A 26,374-nucleotide genomic window follows, 5' to 3' on the forward strand; every position below is an offset into this window, starting at 1 on the left:
ATGTAAAGTAGCGATTCATTTTGTTTAGAGGGCAAATTCTCATCCTTTTTCCCTTTCCTCTCTGCTTATGTCACTCTCCCTTTTTTTTTTTTTTCTTTCATTACCATCCTCCTTCCTATCTGCATGAGAATTGCATATCAGTGGCTCACAGAGGCAAGCGGCGTAGTTTCCTATGAGGCCCACAGCACATTCAGATAGCCTGCTGAAAGTCATTTTAACGTGTCATTCGCATATCCTGTATTCACAGGGTCGATGAGAGAATGTGAAGGAAAGAGAGTATGATTGAAGGCTCCGTGGAGAAAAGAAAAAAGAGAATAAAAGATGGGAAATATGTGTTGAGATGAAGACAAAGAGAGACTGAAAATATACCTCTGACCCATGCAGACAAAAATATAGCCCATTTTTCCATCCCATTTAACCCATAAAGACCCACAGCTACTTTTGTCACCATTCCCAAGTGAATTTTTATTTCTATTTAACCTTTCTTAAGTGATTTATCACCATTTATTATAATATTATCCTCTGTATTTTGGTGCTTTTCTGTGAAAATCTAATATTTTCCTCTATTTAATTCACTGATCATTTAGATGTTTATAAAAGCTCAGATTAAAGTTGAAGGTTATTCTATGAAAAACTGAGAAAACTGAAGAAAAAATGACTTTTTCAACAAAATCTATCATTAACTGAACATAAACCTAGTGTGTCCATCTACTGTCATTGATCCAACTCTATGGGTTTTACCGGTGAATCAGTGTTGTAGAAGATGACTTTTTTTCCCCAGTTAAAACCATGTTTCGTTTTGTTTTTTTTTATATTTCATTCACTGATCATTCATTCATTCATTATCTGAACCCTTTTTTATCTCACTAGGGCAGGGGTGTCAAACTCATTTTAATTCACGGGCCAGATTCAGCTAAATTAGATCTGAAGTGGGCCGAACCAGTCAAATAATAACATAATAACCTATAAATAATGACAACTCCAAACATTTGTCTTTGTTGTAGTGCAAAAAAAACCCATTAAATTATGAAAATACCTACTTTTATAAACTATCCAAATAAAAAAGATGTGAGTAACCTGAAAAAAACAAAATTTCTTAAGAAAAATAAGAGCAATTTTAACAATATTCTGCCTCAACTTATCATTTCTACATGTGCATTATGGAACGGATCTACAAAGACACTAAACATTTAATAACAGGCAGAGAATAGTTAAAATTGTGCTTAATTTTCTTTAGACATTTTAGGTTGTTCATATTTGTTCAGGTTATTCACATTTTATCGTTTGCACGATAATTTGTAAATGTAAATATTTTCATAATTTAAAGTTATTTTTTGCACTAAAACAAAGACAAAAATTGGAAGTTGTCAATTCAATATTTTTTACTTAATTCAAGATTTTTTGCTGAATTTAAGATTATTTTTGCTTAATTCAAGATTTGTTTTTACTGAATTGAAGATTTTTTTTTTTGCTTAATTCAACGATTTTTTCCTTAATTCAAGCTAATTTTTTTTCTTTTTTTTTTGCTTAATTCAAGATTTTTTTTTTTTTTTACTTAATTGAAGATTTTTTTTTTTTTTTTTTTGCTTAATTCAACATTTTTTCCTTAATTCAAGCTAATTTTTTTTAATTTTTATTTTCATTTTTTTGCTTAATTCAATTCAAGACTGGAATTTTGGCACTTTGTAAATTCATCCCTGGGGCCAGAACCTTTGGCGGGCCGCATTTGGCCCCCGGGCCGCATGTTTGACACATGTGCACTAGGGTCATGGGGGTCACTGGAGCCCAATATAAGCTCAGAGTAAATTGAATGATTATTATATCAAAACCATGAAAACTGAAGAAAAAAGTGACTTTTTCAGCAAAATATACTGAACTGAACATAAACTAAGTGTCTCCATCCACTGCCATTGATCCAACTCTATAGGTTTTACTGGCGAATCAATGTTGTAGAAGATGACGATGTTTCCACGGTAACTACGGAACCTCTGAACATCCAAATGGGTCATATCTGATGACCATGAAAAGATGAGAAGCTGTATTTTACAGCAATTATTTACGTGGGTTGATAGAATTAGTGCAGGGGTGTCAAACTCATGTTAGTTAAGGGGCCACATTCAACCCAATATGATCTCAAATGGGTCAGATCAGTAAAACAATAAGTTAAAAAAAAAGCAAAAATGATTTTAAGGAAAATGTTTACAAGGTTTCTTTAAAATTTTGTTTCCTTAAAATGTCCTTAATTATTTACAAAGTTTCCCTAAAATTGTGAACAAGCTGACATTTCTTAAGAAAAATAAGAGCAATTTTAAGAATATTATGCTGTAGTTTATCATATACACATGTGCATTACAACTGACAGATCACAATAAATCTACAAATACATAAAATATTTAATAACAGGAAGAATATTGTTAAAATTGCACTTACTTCTTTTAAGATGCGTCATGTTGTTCGTATTTGTTCAGGTTTTTCATATTTTTTGTGAAAGGACAGCTTGTAAATGCAAACATTTTCATATAGGCTAATTTTACTTCTTTTATTATAATTTTTTTTTTTACACAAAAACAAACTCAAAAATTGGTAGTTCTCATTATTTATACATTATTATGACAGTATTTTACTGTTCTGACACTCGAGATAGAATTAGTCTGTAAGTGGAACCTGAGCTAAAATGATTTTGACACCATTGATTGTTAATATGTTTCATTCATTCATTCATTTGTTTTGAGCTGAAGAAAAGAGTGGAACATACCAACATGGTAAACGACAAGCGCATGCAAACAAAGGTACAAAAAAGCCAAGGGTGGAACTTTAATAGGCATTTCTTCAATGTACATTTTGCATTTTATTGCATTGGACCCCTTGGTGGGCCGATTTTGGCCCTCAGGCCGCATGTTTGACACCTGTAGATTAATGGATCAACAGGTATTAAACATTTTAGATCAGTCGATGATTTTGGTTGACAATATCAGCGCAAAACTTTACCGATATTTACTAAATGTTGAAAAAACAGAAGTGCGTAACGTCGTTTTTTCCATTAAATCACAAATGCGATGATTTATTTATTTATTATCACGGATGACACGAGAAGTCATTCGATAAACATGTCGACGACCGTAAATATGGTGTTGATTTACAGATATATTCATTATCATTATATATTAACCTTCTATCTCGTACTAAATTTTAAAAAAATAGGACCAATGGCCCTGTAGCTTACTGGCCAAATTAAAAGCTTTGGGAAATGTATCCAAATGCCATTTATTATCACCCAGTTCTGTGTATTTATTATATTACAGAAATAGTCCATGTTTTGGTCATATTCCAATCAGATCTGTAAAAAATTCAAATTCCAACTTGATGTCATTGATACTGATTTATTGGATCAATCCGCTTCCCATCTCTTATAATGGGAAAAATTTTCAAAGTCTCACTAAATCCAGAATGAGATCCAGATTGAAATAATGTCAATACCTTGTGTTGACATCATCATACAGAAGCTGTATAGCAAGTTTGAAGTCAATCAGAACTGTAGTTTCGGAGAAAAAGACAATTGAAATTTTTTCCTCATAAGAGCCCATGCTAAATTTTCTGTAAGTTCCTGGATCCAGATGAAGATCCTGATCAGCATGTGGACATTATGTTTTGGTCATGTCCCCATCAGGGCTGGACTGTAGATATTTACACTGGATATCATTTATATTTACTGAGTTATTGCATCGATCCACTTCCTATCTCTTATTATGGGGAAATTTTTCAAAGTCGCACCAAATCCAGAATCAGATCCAGATCCAAATAATTTCACTAACTTTTGTTGACATCATCATAAAGAAGCCGTATACCAAGTTTGAAGTCAATCGAAATTATAGTTTCAGAGAAGAAGACAATTGAAATTTTTGTAACAGACAACGACGACAACGGACGACAGACGACAGACAACAACGGACGCCGCATGACAACAAGAGCTTACGGCCTGTCGGCTGGTAAGCTAAAAATGATTGGGTTTCCTGGTGTGTCCACACATACCGCGACATGTTTCGTCTTCTTCTTCGCTTGTTGTAACGTCCATCAATATCCGTTTTTAGCTTACCAGCCGATAGACTGCAAGCTATTGTCGTCATGCGGCTTCCGGCGTCATTGTCTGTCATCGTCTGTCATCGTCGTCTGTCATCCGTCACAAAAATTTCAGTCGTCTTCTCCAAAATTACAATTCCGATTGACTTCAAACTTGCTATACAGCTTCTTTGTGATGATGTCAACAAAAGTTAGTGAAATTATTTGGATCCGGCCCTGATTCTGGATTTAGTGCGAATTTGAAAAATTTCCCCATTATAAGAGATAGGAAGTGCTGGTAAGCTACAGGGCCATTGGTCCTATTTTTTTTAATTCCCCTGACTGTAATTGCAAAAACACATCTTTCCATTGTAGTTTTGCGTGATATACCATTTGCACTACGTCTGAAAAGCCACCTCTTGCCAGCGCACAAACTTTTAATCGAAAAATGAGACTTTTGGGAAAATTGTCGTTTTTTCCATAAGGTAAATTTTTATGTGCAAGTTATATTTGCACAATTTGAGAGTCAATGGAAAAACGACTACTAACTGTTTGGGTCTTTATAAACCTGACAGAAATGCTACACAAACCACAAACTGTCATGTTTGTGATGAGAGGCAGATTTTTTTTTTTTTTTCTGTATTTTATGCATGATAGATTTTACAGATTATATCCAGTTGGACACATTAAACATACAGTACATTTTTACATACCTGATTTCACAGTTGGATGACACAGCAAGACCCTCATGAAACTGCATTGCCATTACAGCAAAATGTCTTAATGGGAAGACACATCAAGAATCAAGAATAGCCCAGTCTTGAGGCTCCCTCCAATGATTACCCTGTGTGAGCTGTTGCAAATGACGTACTTTAAATGGCACAACATGCAGAATCCTTGTTGTGCAGCTGTTTGGGTTTTATTATGTGTTTTATGTCCATATTTGTGATGAGCCCTGCTATCACACAATATTATACCGAACTACAAAGGCTGGGAGACCCTTTCTACATGATTTATTCAGTGTTTTAATCAGAAAAATCAAATAAAATCAAAGGTCAGGTTAATCATACTGAGCTTATTTGATAGATGGAAAATAAAAATGCCTAAAAAAAAAAATTCATAAAACCTGAGATCAACAAAAGAGAAATATGCAATGCTTGGTCTAACAAAACAAATTAGTGTTTTTAATGCTTTGATAATGTTTAACACTAATGCTTTGAGATGACGCTGCAAATGTACCAGTGAAGTCAACAGCTAAACAGCCCCAGAGCGTGATGCTACTCCCACTCTGGGGCTCCGATAAAGAGGGGGGGGGGGGGGGCTGATGAATTCATGGAGCCCAGTATTTGTGGGGGGCCCATAGAGCAGCGGAGGGGGCTCCAGTGGATGCAGAAGTGGTGAAAATTTCGTGTAAGATCCGCTGTAGAAGAGAGGCGAACGTTGAAAGCGTGTTAAGTTTCGTGTTCGTTTTGATGGTATCATAAGTGACATTGTTTATGGACCGCACCCCCACATACATACAAACGTAGATATTTGGTGGTCGGATCTGCTAAAGGTTTGCATGTATTAAAATGTGCAAACTCATTGCACGCGCAAAAAAAAAGAGTACAAACTGATTTACTAACAGTACACGCTAAGGGTTGTGTTTTTCAAAGGTGCAAAATAACGTGTCTGCATCCAGTTAGTACATTTGCCATGTTGAATTTGCAATATTTAGACGCAGTTGTGTGTGTGCTGGGAGGAGAAAATGTAAATATATTAATTTAGCACATACAAAGTGATTTATCAAACTCAAAATCAATTTTGCTGATAAAAACTGTATCTATATTTAACATGTCTCTAAAGGAGGTGCAAACAGGTTGGATGAGTAACTGCGCACACATGGAAGTGGTTAGGAGACAAAGAAATGATGAAATGAGATGCAGAGAACGCATTTTTCACCCTCGTGTGAACATTTTAAGAAAAAATAACTGAGATGTATGCCGCCCCCCCCCCCCACACACACACACACACACACACACACACACACCTTATGGGACTCCTTTCCACTCCTGATGATTGTGATTAAAAATACGCACCAACATTAGGCTGCAGTGTGACAAAATTATGTGCATATGACTAGGGATAGGAATCGTTAAGAATTTAACAATTTCGATTCCATTATCGATATTGCTTATCGATCCGATTTCTTATCGATTTTCATTGGGTGAGGGAATAAGATAGTACAAACGGGTGTGTTTGCATTAAATGTCTTTTATATTTCTATCGCTGCACAGAAAATATAACATATACAGTATGTACAAATAATAAGAACAGATGATGCTGGGCTGGTTCGGGGGGGGGGGGGGGGGGGGGGGGGGTGTGCGAACAGTGAAAGTGAAACTAAAGATGCTTTACTAATTCCTCTATTGCCGCATTTCTACTACGTGGAACCGGTTCAACTCGACTCGTCTCCCGTTGTTGTGCACCTCATTTCCTTTCCCTTCTTACCTTCGGAAACTTGTATTTGAGGAGTTACGACATTTGTTGCCCGCACCGGAACCGGCCCGGCGTTCACTCTGCTGCTACATTCACAAACGCCGCTAAGTAGTGTATCAAATACGTGACATTCCTGTAAACGATTCACATGCTGTGGACAAGTGTTTGAGGATATTGGAGGGATTCCACCCTTTTGAAGACATGGAAGCTTTGACAGTGTTCCAAGTAAGTGGACCTGGTGTCGTCTTTTTACACCGTTTCTGCCTCAACGCCATGTTGGCTACGTTCTGACCAAAACAATGCAGTGTACGTGTGATGTCATGACACATGCACAACGAAGGCGGAATCGATAAGCAGAATCGTTAAGCAGGCAGGCAAACGATTCCAAGGAATTGAGCTACTGGGAACCGGTTCTCAATTTCCATCCCTACACATGACAGTCAATCCACCCCCCTCCTGCCCCCACCTTTAAATTGAAAAATATGTGAATGAATGAGTCATGCAATACCTTCTATGACTAAACTCCTCCAACGTTACATTTCCGTGCGTCTGGATCATTTCAGTCGCTGTTCCCATTAGTGCTGTCGTATCCCAGAGCAGTTTTTACAGTGTATTGTCTCCAGTAGTGCATGCAAAACTCTCATTTAAATAGGGCGATCTCCAGGACTTTGCACCTGTTGTAATTTGCACAATCAATCTTAGTAAATCATCCGCAAACCACGGTTCCTCCCCACACACAAAATTCTAGATTGTTCACGCAAATTAGTACACGCAAAATAGGATCTTAGTAGATCCGGCCCTCAGAGTTATTATTTTTACCTCCGCCAAGGAACGGCACAGGTTATGTTTTCATCTTGTCTGTCTGTCTGTTAGCAAGATAACTCAAAAAGTTATGGACAGATTTGGATGAAATTTTCAGGAAATGTTGATACTGACATAAGGAACAAATGATTACATTTTGGTGGCGTTTGCCATGGTGGAGGTCTGCGCTCTCCGAGTGCTTTTCTAGTATCATATGATATTCATACTGCTTGCTTTGTTTACAGAACATACTGTGCATTACGGTCATATTTCACAACCCAATATAAACTTTAATCTTAACTGACCCTTAGGCTTAAATGTAAACATAGCGAAAAGGTCGGCCCTTGGGACAACTGGGATTTAGTTCAATAGCTAACTCTTTGGACTGCAATGCGGAAGACTGTTGTTTGCTTCCTGGTCAAAGCAACAACTTTTTCCGCAGATTTCCAAATAGGATGGCATGGAGCCGAGGGCACCGGTAGGTAAATCCACCATCGGTCATTGCATCATACCTTATGAATTCATTGAAGAACATCTTAAGCCTACTTTGATAAGACCTAGATGGATGTGCTGGATCACATCAAAAAGACTGGAAGCCTTTTGATGAACTGGTAAGGACATCATAAATGTCCGCTCCACTGACAGGCTTGGTGTGTTTTTTTTTTTTTTTATGTTTGTCTGGAGGTTGTTACCAAAAGGAAGAAGAAATTCCTTTTGTTAACAATTACAATAAAAAAGCACAAGCAGGTCCATTACATATTGAACACACACATGCTGTCATTTTATTACACAATGACAATTTGATCACAGAGTATTCCACAAGTATTTTCCTTTAACTGTGGCATGGTTTGATCTTTCTGAAACCCCCTCCCTCTCTGAGGCTTTTCATCTTCGAGACGGCGACGAATTGGGAGAGAACGGGATGAAGGAGAATAAAATCAGTGGAAGAGTAATGCACATCTGTAACAAAGAGAAAACACTGTGAGGATTGTTATAGGCTGTTAAAAGACAACCTCGGCGCCTTTTGTAGCGCTCGGTTTAAACTAGATCCGCAGGGAAAGAGAAGAAGTGGAGGTATAGATAGAGTGCAAAGAAGAAGAAAGATTGACTAGAGGACTTAAAGACCATGAACAGCAAAAAGAACCGTCAGACAAATTGAGGACATTGTTGAATGTGAGAAAATAATGAAGGGAATTGAAACTTTCAAAGAGCGGTGAATGAGGTGGATGACGAATGAATAGAAACAGAGAAAGAAAAGAGGCGAGTACATCTGCTTTGTCTTGAATTTGACAGGATTCTTCTGCCCCAAACTATTTTAAGGTAATCACAGGGGAGGATGAGGTGACGGATGGAAGCCGAGGTAGAGATGAGAGTGTGAGACAAAGATTTTCAGAGGCTTCCTTTTTTTTTCTTTTTTTAAAGTTAGTGTGTGGGCATGTAAGTAGAACCAAGAGACAAGTCAAGACAATTTGATATGTCCAGACAAAAAGCAGAGCATTTTCACCAGGCAAACCCAGACAGAACAAAGGCTCTCAGAAGAACAATGTAACAGCATGAACTGTGTATATTTTTAAGAACAGCAAAATCCATAACCGTGGGAACCCATTTCATATGGGTAGTGCTATGCCAACGGTGACGCAAATTCAATTAGCTGTTTCCACTTGATGAAAATACATCGTTTGACTATTAATGCGATATTACTTGCGTGAGATAGATAAATAAATAATAATAAAAAAAACACAGGCTACATGAAATATAAGACAAATGAGTGACTGAGCACTGACTCACAGAAAAGCCAGATTTAGGCTGCCTACATAGTCTTTTTTTTCATAGTTAATACATTGAATGCAGCTGGGTGACGTGTAAAATGCAATGCATCGCTAGCACAATAGGGGGTAGCTCTGAATCTGGTACAGTCCGGGTGTCAAACCAGGTGATATTCAGGTCGACATGGTGACTGAAGAAGAATGTATCCTGATGTTTATGTTTATGTTTACGCATTTGGCAGACGCTTTTTTCCAAAGCGACTTACAGGGGAAAACCAATTAAATCTCTCAATCAATCAAAATTTTATTTATATAGCGCCAGATCACAAAAAAAAGTTATCTCTTGACATTTTATATATAGAGTTGGTCAAAACCAGACTCTAAGTCAATTTACAGAAACCCAACAGAATCCTCCAGGAGCAAACACTTGTGACTGGTGACAGTGGCGAGGAAAAACTTCCCTTTAACAGCAGAAACCTGGAGCAGACCCAGACTCCTGGAGGATGGACGTCTGCCTTGACCAGTTGGGGTTAAAGAGAGAGAGTAGAGAAGGGGAAAAAGAGAGAGCGATAGCGATAGAGACTGGGGGAGAGGGGGAGTAGGGGGAGACACATGGAGGCGGTTGAGGATAAGTGAGTGGTGATGATGAGGGCAGGGAAGAGGCCGGACCACCGCAGCAGGTCCAGAGATAATCCTGGAAGAATCTGTGGTTATCCTGGGAAAAACCTTATTAGAATATTTAAAATGGGATGTTTGAAAGTGCTAGGACAGGAGGTGCTCTCGGAAGAGCTGGGTCTTCAGGAGCTTCTTGAAGATAGGCAGGGATGACTCTGTTCTTGTAGCACTTGGTAGAGCGTTCCACCAACGTGGAACGACCCATGAAAAGAGCCTGGATTGTCTTGTACAAGGTCTGGGGACCACCAGACTACGTTCCCCAGACGAGCGTAGTGGTCGTGGGGCGACATAAGCTTTTATTAGTGCACCTAGGTAGGTAGGAGCAGACCCACTGAGAATTTTGTAGGCTAGGATTAAAGATTTGAATTTGATGCGGGCAGCTATGGGTAGCCAGTGTAACTCAATGAGTAAGGGGGTGACATGTGCCCTTTTAGGCTGATTGAAGACCAGACGCGCTGCTGCATTCTGGACCATCTGGACCATGTTTAATGCACCGGACATTTTAAGGGAAGGAATACCGTGGTAAGTCACCCAATTCATGGGAGAATAATCACATTCACAGCCATCGGTAACGTTGGACTGGAACCTAAGCCTGTGTCACTTTTTAGCTTACCGGCCGTAAGCTATTGTTGTCATGTGGCGTCCATTGTCGTCGTCATCGTCATGTGGCGTCTGTCGTCCGTTACAAAAATTTCAATTGTCTTCTTCTCTGAAACTACAATTCTGGTTGACTTCAAACTTGGTATACAACTTCTTTATGATGATGTCAACACAAGGTATTGAAATTATTTGGATCTGGATATGATTCTGGATTTGGTGCCACTTTGAAAAGAGATAGGAAGTAGATCGATGCAATAACTCAGTAAATATAAATGATATCCATTGTATATTTCTACAGTCCAGCCCTGATGGGGAGATGACCAAAACATAATGTCCACATGCTGATCAGGATCTTCTTCTGGATCCGGGAACTTACGGAAAATTTAACATAGGCTGTTATGGGGAAAAAAAAAATTCAATCGTCTTCTTCTCCGAAACTACAATTCTGATTGACTTCAAACTTGGTATACAACTTCTGTATGATGATGTCAACACAAGGTATTGAAATTATTTGGATCCGGATCTGATTCTGGATTTGGTGAAACTTTGAAAAATGTTCCCATTATAACAGATAAGAAGTGGATTGATCCAATAAATCAGTAAGTATCAATGATATCAAATTGGAATTAGAATTTTTTACAGATCTGATTGGAATATGACCAAAACATGGGCTATTTCTGTAATATAATAAAAACACAGAACTGGGTGATAGTAAATGGCATCTGGATACATTTCCCAAAGATTTTAATTTGGCCCAAAAAAAAGTCCTGAATTAAGCAAAAAAAAAAAAAAAAAAAAATCTTGAATTAAGCAAAAAATGTCTAATTAAGCCAAAAAAAAAAAAAAAAAAAAAAAAAAAAATCTTGAATTAAGCAAAAAAAATTGAATTAAGCAAAAAATCTCTAATTAAACAAAAAAAATCTTGAATTAAGAAAAAAAAAGTTGAATTAAGCAAAAAAATATCTAATTAAGCAAAAAAAAAAAAAAAATCTTGAATTAACCCTTTCATGCACACCGGTCACTACAGTGGACAGCTGTTCAAAAGTGTTCTCTTGTATTTTCATGGATTTTGTTGTTTTAGTTCCATATCAGCCAACACAGTGGACGCTTATGCATCATCCCATACACTGACATTCATAACATTACTGTAACTTTGCTGGTCTAGATAAGCCTGATCTGCAGTAAGATGTTTGAGAGTAAAAAAACTGCTAATTGTTATTAGACTGTAATTAACAGGTTTTTTTTTTTTTTTTTGTTTGTTTTTTTTTATATTCTCTCCATGCAGGTATTATAAAATGTGAGAAAACATCAGATTAGCAGCATTAAAAATGTTTTTATTTCATATTTTTCACACAGTTTATCAGTAAATACATGTTTCTTTGGTTCTAAAACTAAATGCATGGTGTCCAGCTGAATGGACATTTTTGTCACTCCATAAAAATAGGCTAACAAAAATCAATAGAATTATTATTTTTATGCCTAAAGAGGGATAAAAACACTCAGGAAAAAAATTGTGATTAAGGTTCTCATAATTCGTGCATGAAAGGGTTAACCAAAAAAAAATTGAATTAAGCAAAAAATCTCTAATTAAGCAAAAAAAAAAAAATGAATTAAGCCAAAAAAAAAAAAAAAAAAAAAAAAAAAAAAATCCTGAATTAAGCAAAAAAATATCTTGAATTAAGTAAAAAATCTCTAATTAAGCAAAAAAAAATCTTGAATTAAGCAAAAAAAATCTTGAATTAAGCAAAAAATATCTAATTAAGAAAATAAAAAAAAAAAAAGAATTAAGCAAAATAAAAAAAAAAATTAAAAAATTAAAATCTTGAATTAAGCCAAAAAAAAAAAAAAAAAAATCTGCCAATGGAACAAGTGAAAATTATCTTGGTAAGATTTCTTGAAACAAGATTTTCAAGATCTATTGTCTAAAAATAAGTTCTCGTATCTCACTGAACAGTTCCTCTTTAGGTGATTACGTCTTATTTTAAGTGTGATGAGATATTTTGACTAGAAAAGAAAAAAATACACTTGGTAAGATTTTGATTTTTGCAGTGTACATCAGATCAAACATAGCTCCAACATAACCCTAGAAGGTGGGAAATGGTAAAAAAAAAAAAAAAAAAAAACTGAAAAAGGATCATGAAGAAGACATATTGTTTTCGACTAATTATAAAATGAGTCTAAATGAGTTATTGCTGGAAGTACAGTTCGATGAGAGTCACAGCATTGAATTCATTACTCATATAGACTCCCAGATGACTGGTGCATTTCTGGCATGGCCCATTTTCCCATATTTTAGCATAAAGCATGCACTGTTACCAAGACAACAACAACAACTTGCACGGCACAGACAGAGAATCATTCTGAAATATGCTAATTGAGCAGTGGCTACAGTTGTGCTAGTCTCCACACTAAGACCATGAACATCCCAGTTGTCTTTATTTTTACCAAGTACATGATCTTCTTGTTTTGACAGGACATTTGTGTGCTCCCACCAGTCTCCAGTCCATTTGAACTGAATGATAGACGATCATTTGGACAGGTTTGGACACTGTAGACCAAAACAACCAAACTGAGACCAGAAGGACAACCATATTGAAGTCTGGAGCAGATCATTTCTTGAGTGTGCGGTCAGACCAAGTTGGGTTTAATAACTCCATCGCAAGGTTGAGTTTTCCAGAGGCTGAACTGAGGTCCCAGAAGTAGGCTCTGGTGCAGAACCTGGGCCCGTATTCCTAAAGAGTCTGAGAATCCTCTCACAGAGCTCCTAACTGAACCTAGAAATTCCCACCAAGGAGTCTTAGTGTTTTGCCCCTTGACTTGTGAAATATTGTTTTTCCATTGTTTCATTATAATGACTTTTATTTTGAAGGGCCAGTTTAGACAGGAAGTAAGGACAGGAAGTCGGCCATTTTGTTTAGTAGAGCGTGGAAATGAGCACATGTGCGTTTGCTCATCATTATCCACCGCCATCCATTTTTGTTGTGTGCCTTCGACATCACCGTGTGTAAGTTTACATTTTCTTATAAGAGTACAATGATATTTTTACTTTATTTGATGAACATGCTCAATTTGAAATGTATATTTGATACTGTTAAAAATTTGATGGTAGTCAATTGATTAGCGAGACTAGCCATTCATTTTTTTGTTTCTATACAAAGTAAGTTAACTTTAGCTATATTAAGGTCAGTTCTTTTGTTTTACAGTTTTACTCCATTTGGAATGTCTTAAATAAATGAAGGAGCTAAGGAAGCTACATCCTGACTCAGCGTCTATTTTCCAAAGGAGTTAGGCTTACTGCTAAATTGTGTTGGATACACACAAGGAGAGCAGAATACTTAGCTTAGGAGTGATTCCAGAAAACTCTCAGAGAACTCTGAGCGAGGAATGGACAGAAATTCCTATCTTGGTGAGGAGGTGTGGTCGACCCCGTTGCTAGGTATGAGTCATCATTTCAAAAGCTGTGATTGGTTGATCCTAAAAGCTAGAAAAAAATATACTTTTGGTGATGATGATAGTTAGATAATGAAATGATAAAAATAGACTGTGATTTTACATGTCAAATGTAAACACAAAAAAACTGTAACTGTGAATAACCATAAAATTTCCATTTTTTAAAAGATTTCTTCTCCACAGAAAAATACAGTTAAATACATTTGCAAATGTATTATCATTTCACAAATATTTATTTTCTATTTATGAGATTAAACTGTTAATTTAAAGTTTAATACTGTACAAAAAATTATGATAAAATAAGATGAAATTACTGATATTTAAAGTATTTGTTCTGTAAGTTTAACAAGACTTGTTTGTTAATTGACAAATATCTTGTGTAATTACGGGAAGTTTCACAACAAAATGTTGAATAAATGTATTTTTGTGAATGTTTAACATGTATAAGCACTGATAAACTGTCCAAATACAGTTTTTATCGGTGGATCGTACAACTGAGTCTCACTGAAAATTACATTTATTTATTTATAGGTAATTTGATTGTTTTAATCCATGTAAATATTCTTTATTAAACATTAAAAGTAAACAAATATGCAAAATCTCATGTAAAGTTAGGGCAAAAAACTGTATTTTAATTATGGAAAATTACCGTATTTTTATGAGATGGTTATTTTCCGTTATTTAACAGTATTTTTTCGGCATCCCTGCTGCCAGAATAATACAATTTTTTTTAGTTTTTTTTTTTTTTTTTTTTTTACAGTGCAATCTGTCGCATTTAATTAATTCACTGTCATCCAGTGTTTGCAGAATATCCCTCCTGCCTCTTCCGTCGGCCACTTTGTCCTCTGCTTAGGGAACTCCTCTTCCCCTTAAAAGTCCTCTTCCCTCCTCTGAACAGATCTTACCTTAGGAGCTCTCTTAAGGGCTAGGATTCTTCAGGAATAGCTTTTATTTTTACTAGGATCTACTCTTCATTTTTAGGGGAAATTCTAAGAAAACATCATGATTCTAAGAATTTTCTTAGAATTTGGGCACTAGGAGCAACTCTTTGCACTAAGAATCCTCTCACAGAGCTCCTAACTTCACCTAAAAATTCCTACTAAGGAGTCTTAGCTTAGGAGTGATTCCAGAACACTCTCAGAGAACTCTGAGCAAGGAACGGACAGAAATTCTTATCTTAGTGAGGAGGTGTGGTTGACCCCGTTGCTAGGTATGAGTCATCATTTCAAAAGCTGTGATTGGTTGATCCTAAAAGCTAAAAAAAATATACTTTTGGTGATAATGGCCAAGGGACGGACCCTCAAATCTATAAACTTAATCATAGAATCTAATCTTATGAAGACTGTGTCATTGTAAATAATATTTCACATAAAAGAAAATGTCTGTTCAATGAATAGTAAACTACACTTTAGAATTATCCGATAAAATGTGTGAAAAAAACTCAGGCCCACTTGCACAGTATTCACATAGTGATAGTTATATTTATTTGCTCATATTAATCGGCACACTGTAAAAAAAAATCTGTAATTAAACAGAATTTTTACTGTTTATTTTACAGATTTTTCCTGTATTTTTTAAGATACAGGAAAATATCTATGAAATGAAAAAAATAGACTGTGATTTTACATGTCAAATGTAAACACAAAAAAAACTGTAGCTGTGAATAACCAAAAAATTTCCATTTTTTAAAAGATTTTTTCTCCACAGAAAAATACAGTTAAAATACATTTGCAAATGTATCATAATTTCACAAATATTTATTTTCTATTCATGAGATTAAACTGTTAATTTAAAGTTTAATACTGTACAAAAAAATAAATAAAAAGAGATAAAATTACTGATAATTAAAGTATTTGTTCTGTAAGTTTAACAAGACTTGTTAGTTAATTGACAAATATCTTGTGTAATTACAGGAGGTTTCACAACAAAATTTTGAATAAATGTATTTTTGTGAATGTATAACTTGTATAAGCGCTGATAAACTGTCCAAATATAGTTTTTATCAGTGGATTGTACAACTGAGTCTCAATGAAAATTTTACACATATATATATATATATATATATATATATATATATATATATATATATATATATATATGTAAGTGATTTGATTGTTTTAATACATGCAAATATTCTTTATTAAACATTAAAAAGGCAAAAAATATGTAAAATCTCATGTAAAGTTAGGGCAAAAAACTGTATTTTAATTATGGAAAATTACCGTATTTTTATGAGATGGTTATTTTCCATTATTTAACAGTATTTTTTCGGCATCCCTGCTGCCAGAATAATACAATTTTTTTAGTTTTTTTTTTTTTTTTTTTTACAGTGCAAACTGTCGCATTTAATTAATTCACTGTCATCCAGTGTTTGCAGAATATCCCTCCTGCCTCTTCCGTCGGCCACTTTGTCCTCTGCTTAGGGAACTCCTCTTCCCCTTAAAAGTCCTCTTCCCTGCTCTGAACAGATCTTACCTTAGGAGCTCTCTTAAGGGCTAGGATTCTTCAGGAATAGCTTTTATTTTTACTAGGATCTACTCTTCATTTTTAGGGGAAATTCTAAGAAAACATCATGATTCTAAGAATTTTCTTAGAATTTGGGCACTAGGAGCAACTCTTTGCACTAAGAATCCTCTCACAGAGCTCCTAACTTCACCTAAAAATTCCTACTAAGGAGTCTTAGCTTAGGAGTGATTCCAGAACACTCTCAGAGAACTCTGAGCAAGGAACGGACAGAAATTCCTATCTTAGTGAGGAGGTGTGGTTGACCCCGTTGCTAGGTATGAGTCATCATTTCAAAAGCTGTGATTGGTTGATCCTAAAAGCTAAAAAAAATATACTTTTGGTGATAATGGCCAAGGGACGGACCCTCAAATCTATAAACTTAATCATAGAATCTAATCTTATGAAGACTGTGTCATTGTAAATAATATTTCACATAAAAGAAAATGTCTGTTCAATGAATAGTAAACTACACTTTAGAATTATCCGATAAAATGTGTGAAAAAAACTCAGGCCCACTTGCACAGTATTCACATAGTGATAGTTATATTTATTTGCTCATATTAATCGGCACACTGTAAAAAAAAATCTGTAATTAAACAGAATTTTTACTGTTTATTTTACAGATTTTTCCTGTATTTTTTAAGATACAGGAAAATATCTATGAAATGAAAAAAATAGACTGTGATTTTACATGTCAAATGTAAACACAAAAAAACTGTAGCTGTGAATAACCAAAAAATTTCCATTTTTTAAAAGATTTTTTCTCCACAGAAAAATACAGTTAAAATACATTTGCAAATGTATCATAATTTCACAAATATTTATTTTCTATTCATGAGATTAAACTGTTAATTTAAAGTTTAATACTGTACAAAAAAATAAATAAAAAGAGATAAAATTACTGATAATTAAAGTATTTGTTCTGTAAGTTTAACAAGACTTGTTAGTTAATTGACAAATATCTTGTGTAATTACAGGAGGTTTCACAACAAAATTTTGAATAAATGTATTTTTGTGAATGTATAACTTGTATAAGCGCTGATAAACTGTCCAAATATAGTTTTTATCAGTGGATTGTACAACTGAGTCTCAATGAAAATTTTACACATATATATATATATATATATATATATATATATATATATATATATATATATATATATATATGTAAGTGATTTGATTGTTTTAATACATGCAAATATTCTTTATTAAACATTAAAAAGGCAAAAAATATGTAAAATCTCATGTAAAGTTAGGGCAAAAAACTGTATTTTAATTATGGAAAATTACCGTATTTTTATGAGATGGTTATTTTCCATTATTTAACAGTATTTTTTCGGCATCCCTGCTGCCAGAATAATACAATTTTTTTAGTTTTTTTTTTTTTTTTTTTTTTTTTTTTTTTTTTTTTTTTTTTACAGTGCAAACTGTCGCATTTAATTAATTCACTGTCATCCAGTGTTTGCAGAATATCCCTCCTGCCTCTTCCGTCGGCCACTTTGTCCTCTGCTTAGGGAACTCCTCTTCCCCTTAAAAGTCCTCTTCCCTGCTCTGAACAGATCTTACCTTAGGAGCTCTCTTAAGGGCTAGGATTCTTCAGGAATAGCTTTTATTTTTACTAGGATCTACTCTTCATTTTTAGGGGAAATTCTAAGAAAACATCATGATTCTAAGAATTTTCTTAGAATTTGGGCACTAGGAGCAACTCTTTGCACTAAGAATCCTCTCACAGAGCTCCTAACTTCACCTAAAAATTCCTACTAAGGAGTCTTAGCTTAGGAGTGATTCCAGAACACTCTCAGAGAACTCTGAGCAAGGAACGGACAGAAATTCCTATCTTAGTGAGGAGGTGTGGTTGACCCCGTTGCTAGGTATGAGTCATCATTTCAAAAGCTGTGATTGGTTGATCCTAAAAGCTAAAAAAAATATACTTTTGGTGATAATGGCCAAGGGACGGACCCTCAAATCTATAAACTTAATCATAGAATCTAATCTTATGAAGACTGTGTCATTGTAAATAATATTTCACATAAAAGAAAATGTCTGTTCAATGAATAGTAAACTACACTTTAGAATTATCCGATAAAATGTGTGAAAAAAACTCAGGCCCACTTGCACAGTATTCACATAGTGATAGTTATATTTATTTGCTCATATTAATCGGCACACTGTAAAAAAAATCTGTAATTAAACAGAATTTTTACTGTTTATTTTACAGATTTTTCCTGTATTTTTTAAGATACAGGAAAATATCTATGAAATGAAAAAAATAGACTGTGATTTTACATGTCAAATGTAAACACAAAAAAACTGTAACTGAATAACCAAAAAATTTCCATTTTTTAAAAGATTTTTTCTCCACAGAAAAATACAGTTAAAATACATTTGCAAATGTATCATAATTTCACAAATATTTATTTTCTATTCATGAGATTAAACTGTTAATTTAAAGTTTAATACTGTACAAAAAAATAAATAAAAAGAGATAAAATTACTGATAATTAAAGTATTTGTTCTGTAAGTTTAACAAGACTTGTTTGTTAATTGACAAATATCTTGTGTAATTACGGGAGGTTTCACAACAAAAATGTTGAATAAATGTATTTTTGTGAATGTTTAACATATATAAGCACTGATAAACTGTCCAAATATAGTTTTTATCAGTGGATTGTACAACTGAGTCCCATTGAAAATTATTTTTATGTATATTTGTAAGTAATTTGATTGTATTAATACATGTAAATATTCTTTATTAAACATTAACAAGTCAAAAAATTATGCAAAATCTCATGTAAAGCTTGGGCAAAAAACTGTATTTTAATTATGGAAAATTACTGTATTTTTATGAGATGGTTATTTTCTGTTATTTTACAGAATTTTTTGGCATCCCTGCTGCCGGAATAATACCTGTTTTTTTTTTGTTTTTTTTTTTTCTTACAGTGTAGGGTCTGAAACGAGAGGGAGGAGATGTGTACAAAAATAAAACAGGAAGTGCAAGACAGGACCAAATGTCAACAACTCTAACTTAACATACAGTGACTAATCAAAAAACAAGGACAAAACTTAAGAACTTAAGACAGGACATGAACAAGAAACACTAAACATTAACGTAACTAAATTAACACACTTGACAAGACATGACAATGCTTTTCTAGTTCTTTTTTTTTTAATTGTTTGTGATTTGCAAATAAATAAGAAACACAAAACTGAAACCAATCAAGTATACAGTATTTATCCAATTGTTTGGATAAATACGACAAAAAATGAAATATTAGAGTTAAAATCACCTTTTTGGAAGTGTCATAAATCAATTCACTGGAAATTTAACACAGTGATCCCAGAAATCTCAGGCTTAGTGGATGGAACTATTAAAGCTTAAAACTATTAAACAATTGCAATGGATAAGATTAGTACAATTACACAGTGTCTCTACTGTGTCACACAACATTTTTAGTCACACATTACCTCTCAGCCAACCGTAGACAATATGTGCAGATGTTTGGTATCTAGGTTCTAACACCATTACTCACACTAAGCTTTACACTTGAAATGTCAGAATGACAATAACCTGCACGCTGCAGGTGGATGTGAAGGTGGGGGTGCAGGTTATGAAACGCTATTTGGAATAACAGCAGTAGAACTATTGTTTCATCAAAATAGCAGCGTGCATATCGGAGCAACAAAGAGGCTAAAGTTCCGAACAAAAGGGTTATGTTCCAGAAGGTTTAGTTGGGTCCGGTCTTATTCATTGTGTCCTAGTCACCCCATGTATTTCCACCATTGAGGAGTAACTACAGGGTGTCCCATAAGTCTCCATACATAGGAAAAATAAACGTTTCTTGACATAAACCATTTTTATTTATATAATATGCTCTATATGACTGCCATTTTGTCGGGAACACATTTCAATGCGTGTCCTCCACCGATGAAGAACTATAAAGAAGAAATATAAAGAAATACATGTTAGAACCATATATGTATGGAATGTATTATGTCTCCTATGTATGGAGACTTATGGGACACCCTGTATATGTAATTATTAGTGATGTAACGTTCACAAATGAATCGAATCAACTTCTCAACAAAAGGCGACCGTGCTTTTGCAATTCTGGCCCCAACCCTATGGAATAGTCTTCCCCATCACATCAGATCATCAGATTCTATAGACACCTTCAAGCGACTCTTAAAAACTCACTTTTATAAACAAGCATTTCATTAAATCTCTTCTGTTTACGCCCCAGTGAATTCACGTTACTGACTTGACTTCTTCCCTGGAGTCTCTGTGCTTTATCACCTCACAGGTCTTCCCAGGATCATCACCGGTTTTTCCCTGGATCTTCACAGGTTTTCCTAAAATCATCTCTAGACCTGCTGCTGTAGTACTGCCTCTCTCCACCTTTATCATCATCACTCACTTATCCATATAATTATGACAGTGTTTATTATACTGTTCTATACATGTTCTAGTTTGGTTATTTGTGCATGTGTCTCCTACCTCCCCCCTCTCCCCCAGTCTCTCTCTATCTCTATCGCTCTCTCTTTTCTCCTCCTTTACTTTCTTGCTCTAACCCCAACTGGTCAAGGCAGACGGCCATCCTTCAGGAGTCTGGGTCTGCTCCAGGTTTCTGCTGTTAAAGGGAAGTTTTTCCTCACCACTGTCACCAGTCATAAGTGTTTGCTCCTGGAGGATTCTGTTGGGTTTCTGTAAATTGGCTTAAAACTTGATTTGATTTGATTTATCTCCCCTTTATGTGAAGCACTTTGTAACATGTTGTTTTAAAAAGTGAAATAAATAAATAAATAAAGCTTTACTTACATACTTTTGAACGGCTCTTTGAAATGAACGATGGGAACCGAGTCTTTGTAAAGAGCCGTTCATTTTTTTTTTTTTTTTTTTTAAACCCTTTCATGCGCACTGGTCACTACAGCGGACAGCTGTTCAAAACTGTTCTCAAGTATATTCCTGGATTTTGTTGTTTTAGTTCCATATCAGCCAACACAGTGGACACTTATGCATCATCCCATACACTGACATTCATACCATTACTGTAACTTTGCTGGTCTAGATAAACCTGATCTGCAGTTACATGTCTGAGAGTAAAAAAAACTGCTAACTGTTATTAGACTGTAATTAACAGGGTTTTTTTTTTGGTTTTTTTTTTGCATATTATCTCCATGGAGGTATGTTAAAATGTGAGAAAACATCGGATTAGCAGCATTAAAAATGTTTATATTTCATAGCTTTCACACAGTATATCAGTAAATACATGTTTCTTTGGTTCTAAAACTAAATGCATGGTGTCCAGCTGAGTGGACATTTCTGTAACTCCGTAAAAATAGGCTAACAAAAATCAATAGAATTATTATTTTTATGCCTAAAGAGGGATAAAAACACTCAGGAAAAAAAATCGTGATGAAGGTTCTCATAATTCATGTATGAAAGGGTTAAGGAGGGAGTGTCCGATTGCCTCTCAATTTAGCGTCTTTGAGAAGGTATTGGGCAGGAGGTAAATGTTCGAGCAGAAAAAAAAAGAGTGCTAGCACACTGCGCATGTCTCATGGCAAGAAGTTAGCAAAAAAAAACAAAAAAAAACGACAGTTTGAAGCGTGAGGTGAGCATACTGGAGGAGGCAGAGCTGGAAAACTGGTCGAAACCGGAGAAAAGTTTGAGAGTGAGTGAGTGAGTGAGCACCTGTGAGTAATGAGCCAAAGAAAAAGGAGGAGTATTTGGATGCACTTTTCACAAAGAAAAGATGGGCATGCAACTTGAGAATTACACTATAATTAAGGTATTTAAGTAATTGCAGTGATTAACCACTGTTGTGTTTTGTGTGATTTTTTCCGTATGTTTACACACATTTATTGTTCTTGTTTTGAGGAGAATAAAATGTTATTTCATAAGAAAATGTTTTATTTTCTTCTTCATTTTTAGGCTACAGACTAGTCTACATAATGTACCGTGATGTTTTTGGTTAAATTCCAGCATTTGTTTAATGTCACCTCTCATGTCGTGTATTTAGCCCACACATTTGAACTAACTATTCTTTTTTATGGTAAGATAATATTTACTGCCACGCCAATTAAACACCTTTAAAATGTAATGTCAATCATCACATGTAGCCTATTTAGTCATTAAAACATTGGTGTTTCAAAATAATGCAAAAAACATAAAAGAGCCGGTCTGTTGAACGGCTCTTTTCAGTGAACGGCTCCCTTCAAAGAGCCAAAAGTCCCATCACTAGTAATTGTGCTGCACGTTTTAATCATATAATACACAGGTGTCAAACATGCGGTCCGGGGGCCAAAACCGGCCCGCGGGATGGATTTGCAAAGTGCAAGTTAGGGCATCAAACTCAAAAATAATATCATAATAACTTAGAAATAATGACAACACCAATTTTTCTCTTTGATTTAGTGCAAAAAACATTAAATTACGGAAATATTTGCATTTACAAACTATCATGTAACAATAAAATGTGAATAACCTGAACAAATATGAACAACCTGAAATGTTTGAAGAAAATTCAGTGCAATTTTAACAATATTCTGCCGGTTACTAAATGTTTTGTGCCTTTGTAAATCTGATCTGTAATGCATATGTATAAATGATAAGTCGAGGCATAATATTGATAAAATTGTCCTTATATTTCTTAACAAATTCCATTTTTTTCAGGTTATTCACATCCTTTTTGTTTGGATAGTCTGTAAATGTAAATATTGGCATAATTGAATGTTATTTTTTTGCACTAAAACAATTTGGAGTTGTCACTATTTATTGGCTATCATGTTATTATTTCACTAATTCGGCCCACTTCAGATTAAATTGGGGTGAATGTGGCCCCCGGAAGAAAATGAGTTGACACCTGTGATATAATATCTGTGATTTTTACCTGTTACTGTAAATAAGGTACACTGTTAAAAAAAAAAAACAAAAAAAAAAACAAACAAACAAAAAAAAAAGCCTTAAAACATCTGTAATATTCCGGCAGCTGGGGCGTCAATAATGCTGTTAAATAACATTGAATTTGATTGTTAGTATTGAACTAGACTATCAAAATCATGGATGAACAGGAAAGGCATTGTTCGGCCTATGGCTTTCACTCATGGTGTGCCTGAACAAAAATACAAAAACAAACACAAAATGGCCAATAAACATGATCATACACATATTAACCACACATTTACTCTAAAACCGCAACCCTGCTGAACCCCTGCACATAAAAATAACACATAATCAACAATATGCCCAATACCCACAATGCAATGTGGTAAACATGCCACAATATTATCTTTACTTTAAAAAAAAAAAGTCATAAAACTGCAATAATACAGATAAGCAACAATATATATATGTACAATATTCTACTGTGAATTTGAGAATATGTGAAGTATTGTGGTTGAATGACATATACATTTCAACGAGATTAAGCTGTATAGTCCATTGATAAAAAGTGTATGTTGACAGTTTACCAGTGCATATATATATATATATATATATATATATATATATATATATATATATATATATATATATATATATATATATATATATGTGTTATATATTCACAAAAGCACATTTATTCAACATTTTTGTTGTGAAAAGTCCAATACTTACGCACGATATTTGTCACTTAAACAAATCTTGTTAAACTTACAGAACAAATACTTCTTTTACTGTTAATTGTCAGTAATTTTATCTCATTTTATTATTATTTTTTACAGCATTAAACTTGGAATTAACATTTTAATCTCATAAATAGATTTGTTTGTAATTTCATTGATATTTTTATGTATTTAAAAAGAAATATATAGGAAAAATCTGTAAAATAAACAATAAAAATTCTGTTAAATTACATTTTTTTTTACAGTGTAAAATATGTGCAGTAAATTGATTTGAAATCTTTATTTTGAACACGTAGACAGTGAAATCAAAACAAAACCACTGAACAAAATATCAGTAATGATATATAAAAGGATGATAAGTAAACAAAACAGAATAGAGAAATAAATAAATAATAAAATTAAAATAAATAAAATTAAACATGCTTGAAAAGGAGTAGGATGAAATAAAACCTTATATACCACCACCTCCAATCTCTATTCCTTATGATCTCAATATAAATAGAAGCAATTATTATTTTATATGAATATCAATATAATAATAATATTAATAAGTAATAAATAATTAACCTACTAAGCAAAATGTTTGGGATTGCAAAGGGGTTACATCTGAATTTATTATTTTGGTTAAAAAGCTTATAAGTAGAGGATACGATTCATTCCGTTGCTTCACATATTTTTCTTTTTTTTTGGGCAGATTTCTGGACAATGTAGGTCAGCAAAGCCATCGGGACAAATTTGAATACAAGACCAGATAGGGTGGGATGTTTTACAAAGAGCTGTGCCGTGGTCTAGATAGGCCCTGTTAGGTACTGGTAGATCAGATTATGTACAGTGCCTCTACACATATGTCCAAGACGCATTGTTTGTCGTTCTGTCTGTTCATCAGTTCGCTCTTTCATGTCAGATGGGTAGGTGTTTGTCACACTCAATCAATCATTCAAATCAATGGTGGTCCTCCGAGCATCTTAAGCCTGTCATTTTCTGGCTGCGACTACTCAACCGTGCCAAGGTGGGTGGCTCTGTCGTTGAAGATTAATGCAGTGTTTTCAGTGCTGGAAATTCAACAGTAAACTGAATCATATTCTATTGTACGTTCAATGTATGGAAGAACTTGTAGGTTTATGTGAACTTGTGGAGGACCGGCCTGCTCTAAATTGGTTTATTGCTGAAAATATTTTTTATAGTAGAAGTCATCAAAAAACAATTAAATGTAATTTTTGTATTTGAAAATATTTCATCTTCATCCAAGAGACTTCATCAGTTCTTGCTGACTCTTGGATGAGAGACAAAATGTTTTCAAAAACAAATAAAACTCTGATGGTAGACTCTGATTGCCGGGATTTCTGTTGTTGGAAAATAATAGAAAATGTTTCCAAAAGAAATTAAAACTTTTCTTGTTTACATGATGGACATGTTATGGAAAGAGTATTGATAATATTGAAACATGTCTTATGATTTGTATCAGACAGCTATTGTTTGGTGAAGGAGTATAAATGTATAGCACTCATTTTGTTTGTTTATTTTTATTGCATTGGGCTGTTGTATTATTTGTCCCATTTGTGTGTGGGTGTGAATGGTGCAAGATTAATGTAAATAATTAAAATTGTATTACATAGCTACGTACTATGCCAAAGATTAGAGGAATACTGCGATGCAATATTTTCGTTCTTTTCAAAGGTCTTTAGGGTTCAACTAATGCCGCGTTTCCACTACATCAGGGATTAAAGAAAAAATTTTTCATCTGACTGAAAATTTTCTTCTGGTCAAAATCATTGGCCACTATTAAAAATGACGCCATACAATACTACTATAGCGTACAAGTTTATATAGTCAAATTTGGCAATACTGTAAAACACACTGAATGGGAGAGTGTACAGGTGTAGAAGATTAGTAACATGGATAGAAAAAATGTCATGAGTGGTATTGGTGGGGGGTCTGGGGGTCCTCCCCCAGAAAATTTTTAAAGCTTCAGGTCAATTTTGGTGCTCTCTGGTTAATTTTAAAGGGTATGAAAACCTTTGAAGCAAGTGAAAATAATAACTAGAAGAAAACCTTACTGCGAAAAATGAGTGAAAAACTTTTTATTTAACAATTTAGGAACTCCTAAAACATAACTCCAACTCCAACAGCACACGAATTTTGGGGAAAATGTCTGTGCAAATGTAACCCTAACCAACTAATCTTTTATTTTTTCTGCTTTTTGGCACTGCAAATACCAAGGATGTTACTCATTCATTCAATGTTATCTTTGTACTGTACCACACAGATAGAAATAAGATGCTAAACGGGTCAAAATAAAGCACTTATGCAGTCGGGTGCGTAACCGCGTAAGGCCGCGGCACGCACAGCCGCACGCATGAGAAGGGCACATACACACAAACACAAACACTAGTCATATACCGGCAAGAGGAGATAAGCTA

Source organism: Sphaeramia orbicularis, chromosome 10 (assembly GCF_902148855.1).
Source record: "Sphaeramia orbicularis chromosome 10, fSphaOr1.1, whole genome shotgun sequence".
Lineage (NCBI taxonomy): Eukaryota > Metazoa > Chordata > Actinopteri > Kurtiformes > Apogonidae > Sphaeramia > Sphaeramia orbicularis.